The sequence below is a fragment of the Pinus tabuliformis genome, chromosome Q (genome assembly GCF_031772625.1).
Source record: "Pinus tabuliformis cultivar Carrire ecotype Pingquan chromosome Q, CPIR1, whole genome shotgun sequence".
NCBI lineage: Eukaryota > Viridiplantae > Streptophyta > Pinopsida > Pinales > Pinaceae > Pinus > Pinus tabuliformis.
Window position 1 is genome coordinate 243,249,440 of NC_142296.1, and position 12,070 is coordinate 243,261,509.

Below are 12,070 nucleotides of genomic sequence, written 5' to 3' on the forward strand. Positions count from 1 at the left end.
GTAAATGGGTGGACATGGAATCCACTCATACCATGGTGGTCAACGAGGTAGGACAACTTGTGGGAGGCATAACTTTCTCATATGAGCTTCAATTGAGGAAATTATTATGTCACTAGAAAGGTATTAGTGTGTTGAATGTGGAATCTTAGTCCATAGTAAGTTTGGGACCACAAAACATTGTCATTGATGGCCTCAAAATGGATTTTAAAGTTTTTTGTCCCTAATTTTCCAAACTAGGACCACCATTAAAATTACCTTGAGAGTTGATTCCTCTAATTATCTCCACTTTAAAAGCTTCAAGATAGATGAAAAATATTATAATGATACAATATAGGTCATATCTCCACATTTTGGTCCCTAAAAACTATAATAAATGATGGGAGGAAATTTTTCCTCTACCTTATACCTAGAATACCATTTATCCTTGCATGGAATTTGTCCTTTCAACCTAATCTACCAAAGGTCATGCTTCCCCTTGCTTGTAGTTCTATACCTCTTCTGAAAAAGTGTGTCCTCTACCAACTTTGCCTGATCATCTAGTGGTAAGTCCTCTATGGAAGTTAGTACCTTCCCCCCCTCATACTTGAACATGGAAAGTTCATAGAGTTTGATTTTATTTGCAGCACTCACCACTAAGTAAATGCACATCTATGGGGACGGATTGAGTTTGTGGGCATTATCTCCCACTATTTCTAGTATCTCGAAAGTACCATACCGTATATCCTTGATATTCTTACTGAGACCCTATAGTATTTCCTTTTTCAACTAGAACCCTACACTATCTCCCACTCTAAATGACTTTGTTCTATGTTGGTCATGCCTATCCTTGTATTTTCCTTATGATTTCTTCACTTTCCACTATATTTGCAAATGGAGCCACCTAACATTATTGATAATTTTTTCTTCTCTTAATGCATCCCCTATGAGATCCTCCCTCACTTATCCTTTCTCGCCATATACAACATCCAAAGGTGAAGGTAGAAAATATCGAAGCAAGTTTCAAAAGGGGGCCTACTAGTAAAAGTGTTAACATATGCTTCTGATTATAACCCATCAAAAGATGCAACAATGTCATATCGACTAATTTTTCTACCCATATGTATGTGCATGGAATTTTGTTAACCTCTTCAACTTTGTGTTTGTCTTCACCCACTATGCAGTCCAAAATTCACTGAGAAATTTGGTGTCCCTATTGAAAATGATGCTCCTTAGTATTCTAAAGTGCACCTAGACCTATTCAAAGTAAAATTTTGTTGCTCCCTATACCTTGATGGTATTTTTACATGGCATGAGAATGTACATTGTGTTGAACTTGTCAACTACCACAAGTAGGTTTTCATGTCCCTTCCTATTTGTTGGTAAACCTCCTACAAAATCCATGGATATTATTTACCAAGGATGAGTGGGTACAGTTAAGGGATGGTGTAGACCCTATTTCCTCTTATTTTGGGTGAGTACACATATCTCTATAAGTTGGAAATTTTCTTCCCAAAACCAAAATTTCCTACAACCTTGGAGGAGTGAACCTCTCTAATAGGCTCTAGTTGGTCACCTTTAGGAACATAAAGCTTGTCCATAATGCATAATACTTTTTTCCATTGACTTCTACATGAATTTGGCATATAGCTACTGAAATCCCTCCTTGAATTCCTCATCTTTTGTGTATGCCTCTTTGTATGCATACTTGGTGAAAGGTTCCACATGTCTTCGAGTTCCCAAAGTTGTAATTTTTTTCCCTCCTTGAATGCAGACTATGTGTATGCCAACCATATTTTTTGTTCTTCCCTTATTATACATGATGACTAAATGAAATTGTTGTAGGAACCCCATCCACTTGTAGTGTTTGGTCAGTTGTAGCTTACTCTAGGCCAACAGATATTATAACAACTAGTGATCTATATAGATGATGGTTTCCTTTCCCATAAGATAGTGTTTCCACTTTTTGACAACTTGTATGAGGGAATAAAGCTACTAATGTAGGTAGGGTAGTTGATAACCACCCTATGAAATACTCCATAATGAAGGAAAAAGTTATTTACCTACTTGCACTCCTCTCCACTTCAAAGGGATTCTGCAAGTTTGGTAATGTAAGAAAGATTGGGTATTTTTACTGCTACATCTAAAGCAAGCTATTTATGAGAAGGAAATGTTGGCAATACTACATGCACTTAAAAAATGGTGACCTTACCAAATGGGAAGACTCTTCAAGGATGAGGATGTGGAAGCATTGTCTTGTGCTATTTCTATTATCCAACCAGATTGGATAAATGAAGCAAGGGATGAATGGAAGAAGGACAAAGAAGTATGGCCATTTATTCAAAAGTTGCAAAAAGATCCCAATTCAAACAATATTTCCAGAAATTGAAGTGAAAGGAAAAATCATATTGGAACCTGGAGTAGTCACAGAAACAAGAACCCGACAACTACGAAATCGATCAATTTCAGAGTATCTCATCAAGTGGAAGAACCTACCTGCTGAAGATTCCACATGGGAGGACAAGAATTTTATACAGAAGCATCAAGAACAACGCAAGCGTTGAGGACAACGCTTTTGAAGGAGAGGGCCATGTTAGGCCCCTATACTACTAGTGTAACCCCTTATTGTTATTAGTACAACCCACTTATTATATTGATGTACCCATGTAGTGCCCATATTGTTACTATTGTGCCCCATAGAAGCCCAATATTGTTATTATTGTGCCCTTACATTATTATTGTTATGTCGGCTCTGATTATGTTATGGCCCCTTAGACTCCTATATATAGAAAGGAGGTCTTTTCATTTGTATCATCCAAGAATTGTTCATTTATGTAATTTAAAGGAGGTTGCCCCCTCAAAGAGGCTGAATTCTAAGGCGTTGATCTATCTTTTCTATCTTTTCTTGAGCTGGTTTCATAACATAACTAGTGCTTTATTGATACATCAAGATCTCTCCCATGACATACCCACTTGCACGCATCTCCACTTCAAAGGGTTTCTGCAAGTTTTGTAATGTGAGAACTAGTGCTTTACTGTTTTCTTTTTTAATTCCTCAAAATCCTTTTACTGAATCTTCCCTCATAGGCAACTCTTACGATTCATTGTTATGGCATGGAGTGGTGCAACTACTATTGAAAATGAAACCATGAACTTTTGTAAGTATTGTGTTAGTCCACTAAAAATCCTAATTTTAGAGACATTTGTATGCACCATCAACTTATTTATGGCCTCCATATTAGCATGATCTATCTTGAGATTAAATTTTCTTCTTCAAAGTCTCTCACACTTGCATCAAATGCCAAACTTTATGCTCCTAGGTAGCACTATAAACCAATATATCATCCAAACAAACTACAACAAATGAAACTATATATTGTTGTAGTACATAATTCATTAGCCTCGTATATGTAGTCATTACATTACATAGACCAAATGTAATTAAAAAACACTCATACAAACCTTGCTTGTTTTGAAGTAGTGGCTTATTTTTCATCTTTTTTTGACTTTAAATTTGTGGTACCTTGATTTTAAATCCATCTTAGTGAAGTATTTTGTGTGTTGCAACTAATCTAACATATCATCAATACTAGGTAAGGGGTTACTACTCTTGAGAAAAACCTTATTTAATACTCAGTAATTAATGCATATTCTCCAAGTCTCATCCTTCTTTGGTAGAATTATGATGGGTGACCCACAAGGTGAGGTACTTAGTCAATTCACGCCTTTGTCGAGCAGTTGATACAACTACTTCTTCAGTTTGGTTATTCCTAGAACAAACTTTTTATATAGCCCAATATTCAACAACAAAAAGTTTGGAAATAATTAGAATTCATGCTCCACTTTCCTCTTGGGTGGTAGCCCTTTAATCTCTTATAACACTCCCTTATAATCCTATAACAACTCTTCCATTTTATGTTTCTATTATTTATCACACCCTTCCAAGGTTTCATTTTCCCTTATTAACTCATCATCAGACACATCTTATCTTAAGAAAAGTAAAACATACATTTTATTGGAATTAATTAGCTTCTTGGTTTCATTGGAAGTTACCAGTGAAATCTTGGACTTACATTTGAGCACACTAATAGTGAATGGATTGTTTAGAACTTATCAGCAAAATGTTGGACTTTCCTTTGAGAATGTTAATGATGAATGATTTCCCATCCTTGATGAGGTGGTACTTTTTGTCTCTTCAGATGAATATTGCATCCTACATATACATGTAAGGAATCCAAAACATGATCCACATACATCGTGGTACAACATCTAGTTTTACTTAATTAATATAATAAACACTTATAACAAATTTGTTTTGAACTATTTTGTTACCTTGATATTTGCATCCTTATTTAGCCATCCTAATGCTTGTGGGATAGGATGATTGTGACCCTCCAATCCAAGTTTGTTGAACAAATTTGTTGCTATGAGATTAGCATATGAACCTAAGTTAAACATAGCATTTATCTTGGTCTTATTTACATGGATGTTAACATGGAAGAGTTTGGTCATTTCCTTCTCTTCTTAAGGATGAAAGGCTACTCAGATTCACATCTTTATACATTGTCATATAGAAAATATTATTGTCCACATCAGAGCTACTTTTGACTCGATTTCTTGAATTTATGGATATAATATTATTTTTCTTCCCATCCTTTTGTAGTTCTTTGGGTTCAACTATGGATGAATTTTCCAACACCTCTCCTTCGTCTGACCATCAATGTTGTCACATGGTTACAAGGGTTGCTAAGATCTTTTCAATGATGTGTATTGGTCCTTATCTTCTTATCCTTTCCCCCTTTCCACATCTTCTTCCCCTTCTTGGAAGCTTCCTATTACTCGCCTTTCTTCGAACCACTTGGCTTCCCTTTCTTTTTCCTATGATCTCTAGATACTATGTTTGTAAACATGTCTAACCCATTGTTCTTGGCTTGAAAATAATCATTGGATTTCATAAATGGTTGTCTAAAACAAACAAATACTTGAGGATTACATCTGGGATCTTGGGAGAGATACCCATCATGATGTCCATCTTCCCAAACTCAATGGTTCACTCATGTACACTCAACCCCTGCCTCTACCTAAAGTAGTTTCATTAGATCCATTAGTCCTCTACATAAGTGATAGGATAAATATGGGACTGCATGAGGATTTTGAGGTCCTCCCACTTACTTACTAGTGGATCACCCTCCAACCTAATTGTTTTCATATGCCTTTCCCACTAGGTCAAAGCAAGTCCCTCTAACTTTAATCTATAAAATAAAATTATATTATTTGCTCCTCATGTATATGGTGAATGATAAAACAATCCTCTAATTGTCTCAACTAGTGATTTGGTCTTAAAGCATTGAATTCACCTTAGTATGGATTTATGGATACCTTTGATTCCATCTGTAATAGGTACTATGAATGGTTGACGACACTCAAAATTAACTACTTTTTATGAGGCATTTTCCTTGACTCCTTTTCTAGGTCTTCACAATCTCTTCATTTCACCTCTAATTATATCTCTAAGTCAGAGCCTCCATCTTCCATAATTCCAAGCTTGTTTGCGAGGGCCACCATGACGAGGTTCATATTACAATTTATGTCAATGAATTTCTCTTCCAACCTCGTGAACCTCTCTTCTGTTGTGTTGGGACTATTAATTGTTTAGAATAAACAACTTAAGCACCATGTTTGCATTGAGGATTCTGAGGTCATTGCGAGGATTGATCATTTTCAACATAGGAAGTTGAGAGAGGCCATTGAAATTGAGAAATAAGCCAAAAATTTCAATAGGGAAGATGATTGGAAATTAGGTAAGAGTTGGGTTCTTGCCTTCCCTTTGTGATTATTTATTTTCTTAATTTTTAATTTATTTTTATTTTAAATATTTTTCTTATTTTTATTTTACCTTATACTTTTCATTATATTTATATTTATAATTTATAATTTATAGTTTATAATTCCTTTTATCATTCTTTCTTTATCCCTTTTATTTTAAGCTACGAAAATAAAAATAAAATAAAATATCTTTTTGTTCCCTTCTCTTTTAATCATATTAAAAATAATTATTAAATAATTAATAATAATTTAGTAATGAATCATTTACCAATTTAATAATTTCTTACCTATTAACGAAAACTAAATTAGTTATAATTTCTTATATATTAATCAAAATCTAGCAGTTAATATTAGTTTTGGATTAAATATTATTTAATAATTAATAATTTAAGAATTAATAATTTAATAATTAATAATTAATTTAAATTATTACTAATCTAATCATTTCTTTGATTAAATTAGTTATAATTCCTTAACCAAAAACTTGTCGTTAAGGTTAGTTTTGATTAAATAATCTTACAATCCTAACGACTAATTCTGGAACTTGATGCATCTTGCTGCTACTTAATTCCATTGATAGATCAATTTTATTAACTTGGTCCTGAAGATGAACCTCATTAGTAGGTTTGAAACGTTGACCATAAAACATTATTGATGTGATTTATCCGAAAGAAAGCTACAAAAATCAATATGGATCACAAAAGTCTAAGATCAAACATCAAACAATAATTTATCGACCAAGAAATCATCTTTTTATTCCAAAGAGGTCGACAAAATTTGTTCGAGGAACTACCACTAACTAGTGTTGGTACTAAAATGACCCAACCTTTTTTCGCATAAATAAATTAGTTTTATCCAATGATAGAAAACAACGACTATTCTAAAAGTAGATTCTATTTTCAATTAAATCAATCTTTTACTTGCAAAAATGAATTCCATGCACACAACTAACTTCTAAACAGTAACTTTATCCAAGAAACATCATAAAGAATATTCAATCCTAAGCTTCAACTACTCGATTATTCATAGAATAAATCAACACCTATTTAAATAACAATTGTGTTTTACGAAACAACAATAGAAACTTAACAAACAGTAATGGAAAAACTAAGAAACAACAAACATTCATCTAAGAAATAGTGATAATAACTAACACAATAAGTTATGCTACTTTTTGAAAACGTATATGTAATTCCCAAAAGACTATTTGCTTATTCAATTAATGATATATGGATCACATGAAAAAGAATAATGATGTAGAATCGTACTAATTCAATGATACAGATGAAAGACATCGTTTCGTCCAAGAAGCGGGCCTGACCCACCAACTCTCAAACTGTCTTCTAAAAAGAATCAGATCAAAACACTATGATGAAAATTGAAATCAATTAAAAATTATTTGCGTTATGGTATCTAAAAAGTAAATAAAATCGACACCTTATTTGTTGTTCTGTCTCAAATTACATTTTTTCCACCTTGTTGTTGCTGCTACAACACCCTCCAAAAAATTTCAATACATTCAAATTTTGGAGCCTACTATCATCATCACCTTAATCATCAAGTATCATCTCATGTTGTTATATGTGTTTCAAGTGTCCTTGAATAGTATCAAGTGTCGTCACATTGGTTAGAACATCGTTTGGTGCATTTCATGGTTGTAACATCTTTGTTGTTGCAAAATGACACTTTTTTGTCACAATCACGTACACTTCACTCGTTGTACTTGGAGAATGTGTACAAAGTGGAATTTTGATGTATATTTATCATTTTTCAATCTCATATAAGTTTTATCGATGAGTTGGTATGATTCACATATGGTTTTGTTGAAAATAGTAACAAGAAATGATAAAAATAGAATCCAGAAAATACAGTTTAATTTGTTCTTGAATTAAACTGAGAATTAAAATCGAATTCTATTCTCATAACAACTTGTAATAGTTAACTAGAGTGAGTTGACTTATTTAACTTAGGAATTTCGAGTTGTAAGTCTTTCTGAAGTCATGTATATGTTCTCCCTATATTATAGGGGTCCAGGATGAGTTACGTATGAGTGGTAATTAGTTAACTGAGTTTATTGAGTTAAGTTCAGTTAAATTAGTTCCAAATTGTTTTAGGAACTAATAGTGAGTTAACAGTGAATTGATGCATTAGTGCACTCAACTAGTGCTACTCCAGTTAACTGAAGCTTCCCTCATTAGAAACTCATGCATGTCGATTCTGAGAAAGACCCAGTTGAGACTAGAGTGCAAGGACAGTGTACTATTTGTTGTATAATTTTCTGAGTTATACAAATGGTGCATGCAATCAAAAACTGAACCTAGAAGGGGTTGCATAGTTATGGATGAGGAATTTCCCTTTAAATATAGGCTAATTCTCTCAGGAATTGTGCAAATAATTAAAAGCTTGGAGGCTTGGAAATTTGGCTAAGTATTGGCCAAAGGAAGTCCTCAGGTGGAGGATAGGAAATACTTGTGCAGGTTAGGTTCAAGGTTGAGAAGAGCATATTGTATTTATCCAAATTCTTTGACCAAGGGCGCAATAAAAGATAACCAAATTCAAAAAAATAATTGGCCGAAACGGATTTCAGATGAGGGAGATATCGTTGATTTAAAATCATCTCTTTTTCGAGAAAAATTCGTGACAGCGGGACATATGAAACAGATTCGTGTTCTAACCAAGAACCTGTATGCGCTTGAGGTACAAGATGCATGAAAAGCCTTGAGGAGCAAGGAAAATATTTATGACTTGGTGGTTGAGAGGGAGAGTATATTACCTCTCAACATGCAACCCCAGAATAAGCAGTCTCAGAAGCATCTTCAAGAAGTTGTGGAGCAGCGACAACTAGAGAATTTGAGAGAAGACTGAGTGGAGGCATCCAGTCACGCAGAGAGCTCCAGTAGGGGGAAAGTGGGTAGAGGGATCACATGTAGTCATACCTCTAGGTGTGAGGTGGGGCGATGTGAAGTGATAGTCCCAAGAGGGCTGAAATTGGGCAGGGTCCATTGAGAAGTTTTATTTCATGGATTGTACCTTGCTATGGGAGCCCAAAGTACATAGTAGTGGGAGGAATCAGTGGGATTGATGTAGTCAAAGATCAAAGTGACAAAGGCTACAGCAGTTAGATACTGAATAAGCATAGAGAGGGTTGAAAACAGTGCAGAAAGGTAGAGTCAATAGAAGCACAAAGTTTTCAGTCGACAGAGGCAATAGTAGTCAAATACTTTGATGAGAGAGGCATCATTCTGATTCAGGTTGGATGTTTTTTTTGTTTCTAGAGATGTTGGAGCAACAAAACTATAGAGAAGTGTTGCATGCAGAATATTCCAAAGGTTGCGGATCAGGATCGAGTTGAATTCTTTTCTTGTTGAGAGGGAGAGTTGAAAATAGCAACAAGAAATGATAAAAATAGAATCCATAAATTCTAGTTTAATTTGTCCTTGAATTAAACTGAGAATTAAAATCGAATTCTATTCTCATAGCAACTTGTAATAGTTAACTAGAGTGAGTTGACTTAGTTAACTTAGGAATTTCAAGTTGGAAGTCTTTATGAAGTCATGTATATGTTCTCCCTATATTATAGGTGTTCAGGATGAGTTAAGTATGATTGGTAATTGGTTAACTCAGTTTATTGAGTTAAGTCCAGTTAAATTAGTTATAAACTATTAGAGGAACTAATAGTGAGTTAATAATGAGTTGATGCATTAGTACACTCAACTAGTGCCACTCTAGTTAACTGAAGATTCCCTCATCAGAAACTCATGCATGTCGATTCTGAGAAAGACCTAGTTGAGACTAGAGTGCAGGGACATTGTACTATTTGTTGTATAATTTTCTGAGTTGTACAGATGGTGCATGCAATCAGGAACTGAACCTAGAAGGGATTGTGCAGTTATGGATGAGGAATTTCCCTTTAAATACAGGCTAATTCTCTCAGGAATTGTGCAAATAATTAGAAGCTTGGAGGCTTGGAAATTTGGCTAGGTATTGGCCAAAGGAAGTCCTCAGGTGGAGGATAGGAAATACTTGTGCAGGTTAAGCTCAAGGTTGAGTAGAGCATATTTTATTTATCCAAATTATTTGAAGAAGGGTGCAATGAAAAATGCCCAAATTCAACAAAAAAAATTGGACGAATCGGAGTTTGGATGAGGGAGATATTGTTGATTTAAAATCAGCTCTTTTTCCAGAAAATTTCGTGATGGCAGGACATATCAAACAGATTGGTGTGCTAGCCAAGAACCTGTATGCACTTGAGGTACAAGATACATGCAAAGACTTGAGGAGCAAGGAAAAGGTTAGGGACTTGGTGGTTGAGAGGGAGAGTAAATTACCTCTCAACATGCAGCCCCAGAAGAAGCAGTCTCAAAAGCAGCTTTAGGAAGTTGTGGAGCAACCACAATTAGAGAAGTTTAGAGGACACCGAGTGGAGGCATCTAGTCATACCGAGACCTCCAGTAGGGCGAAATTTCAAGCCAAGTGGCTAGAGGTTTCACATGCAGTCATACCTCCAGGTGTGAGCTAGGGCGATGTGAAGTGATAGTCCCAAGAGGGCTAAAATTAGGCAGGGTCCATTGAGAGGTTTTATCTCATGGATCATACCTTTGCTACAGGAGCCCAAAGTACATAGTAGCGGGAGGAATCAATGGGATTGATGCAGCCAGAGATCAAAGTGACAGAGGATAGAGCAGTTAGATACTGAAGAAGAGTAGAGAGGGTTGACAACAGTGTATAAAGGCATCATCAAAATAAGCGCAGAGTTTTCAGTTGACAGAGGCAATAGTAGTCAAATACTTTGATGACAGAGGCATCATTCTGATTTAGGTTGGATGTTTTTTTTTTTTCTTGAGTTGCTGGAGCAACAAAACTAGAGATAAGTGTTGCATGCAGAATATTCCAAAGTTTCAGGATCAGGATCGAGTTGAATTCAGTTCTTGCTGAGAGGGAGTGTTGAAAATAGCAACAAGAAATGATAAAAATAAAATCCAGAGATTCCAATTTAATTGGCCCTTGAATTAAACTAAGAATTAAAATTGAATTCTATTATCATAGAAACTTGTAATAGTTAACTAGAGTGAGTTGACTTAGTTAACATAGGAATTTCGAGTTGGAAGTATTTCTGAAGTCATGTATATGTTCTCCCTATATTATAGGGGTAGAGGATGAGTTAAGTATGAGTGGTAATTAGTTAACTCAGTTTATTGAGTTAAGTCCAGTTAAATTAGTTCCAAACTGGTTGAGGAACTAATAGTGAGTTAATAGTGAGTTGATGCATTAGTGCACTCAACTAGTGCTACTCCAGTTAACTAAAGATTCCCTCATCAAAAACTCATGCATGTCGATTCTCAGAAAGACCCAGTTGAGACTAGAGTGCAGGGACAGTGTACTATTTGTTGTATATTTTTCTGAGTTGTACAGATGGTGCATGCAATTAGGAACTGAACCTAGAAGGGATTGCGTAGTTATGGATGAGGAATTTGCCTTTAAATATGAGCTAATTCTCTTAGGAATTGTGTAAAGAATTAGAAGCTTGGAGGCTTGGAAATTTGGCTACGTATTGGCCAAAGGAAGTCCTCAGGTGGAGGATAGGAAATACTTGTGTAGGTTAAGCTTAAGGTTGAGCATAGAATATTGTATTTATCCAAATTAATTGACTAAGGGTGCAAGAAAAAATACCCAAATTCAAAACAAATATCGGCCGAATCGAAGTTTGGATGAGGGAGATATCATTGATTTAAAATCATCTCTTTTTCTAGAAAATTTCATGACGATGGGACATATGAAAGATATTGGTGTGCTAGCCAAGAACCTATATGCACTTGAGGTACAATATGCATGCAAAGAATTGAGGAGAAAGGAAAATGTTAGGGACTTGGTGATTGAGAAGGAGAGTAAATTACCTCTCAACATGTAGCCCTAGAAGAAGTAGTCTTAGAAGCAGCTTTAGGAAGTTGTGGAGCAGCCACAACTAGAGAAGTTGAGAGGACACTGAGTGGAGGCATCTAGTCATGCAGAGACCTCTAGTAGGTGGGAATTTAAAGCCAAGTGGGCAGAGGGATCACATGCAGTCATACCTCTAGGTGTGAGGTGGGGTGATGTGGAGTGATAGTCAATAAGAGGGATAAAATTAGGCAGGGTCCTTTGAGAGGTTTTATCTCATGGATCGTACCTAGCTACGGGAGCCGAAAGTACATAGTAGCGAGAGGAATCATTGGGATTGATGCAGTCAGAGATCAAAGTGATAGAGGATAGAGTAGTTAGATACTGAAGAAGC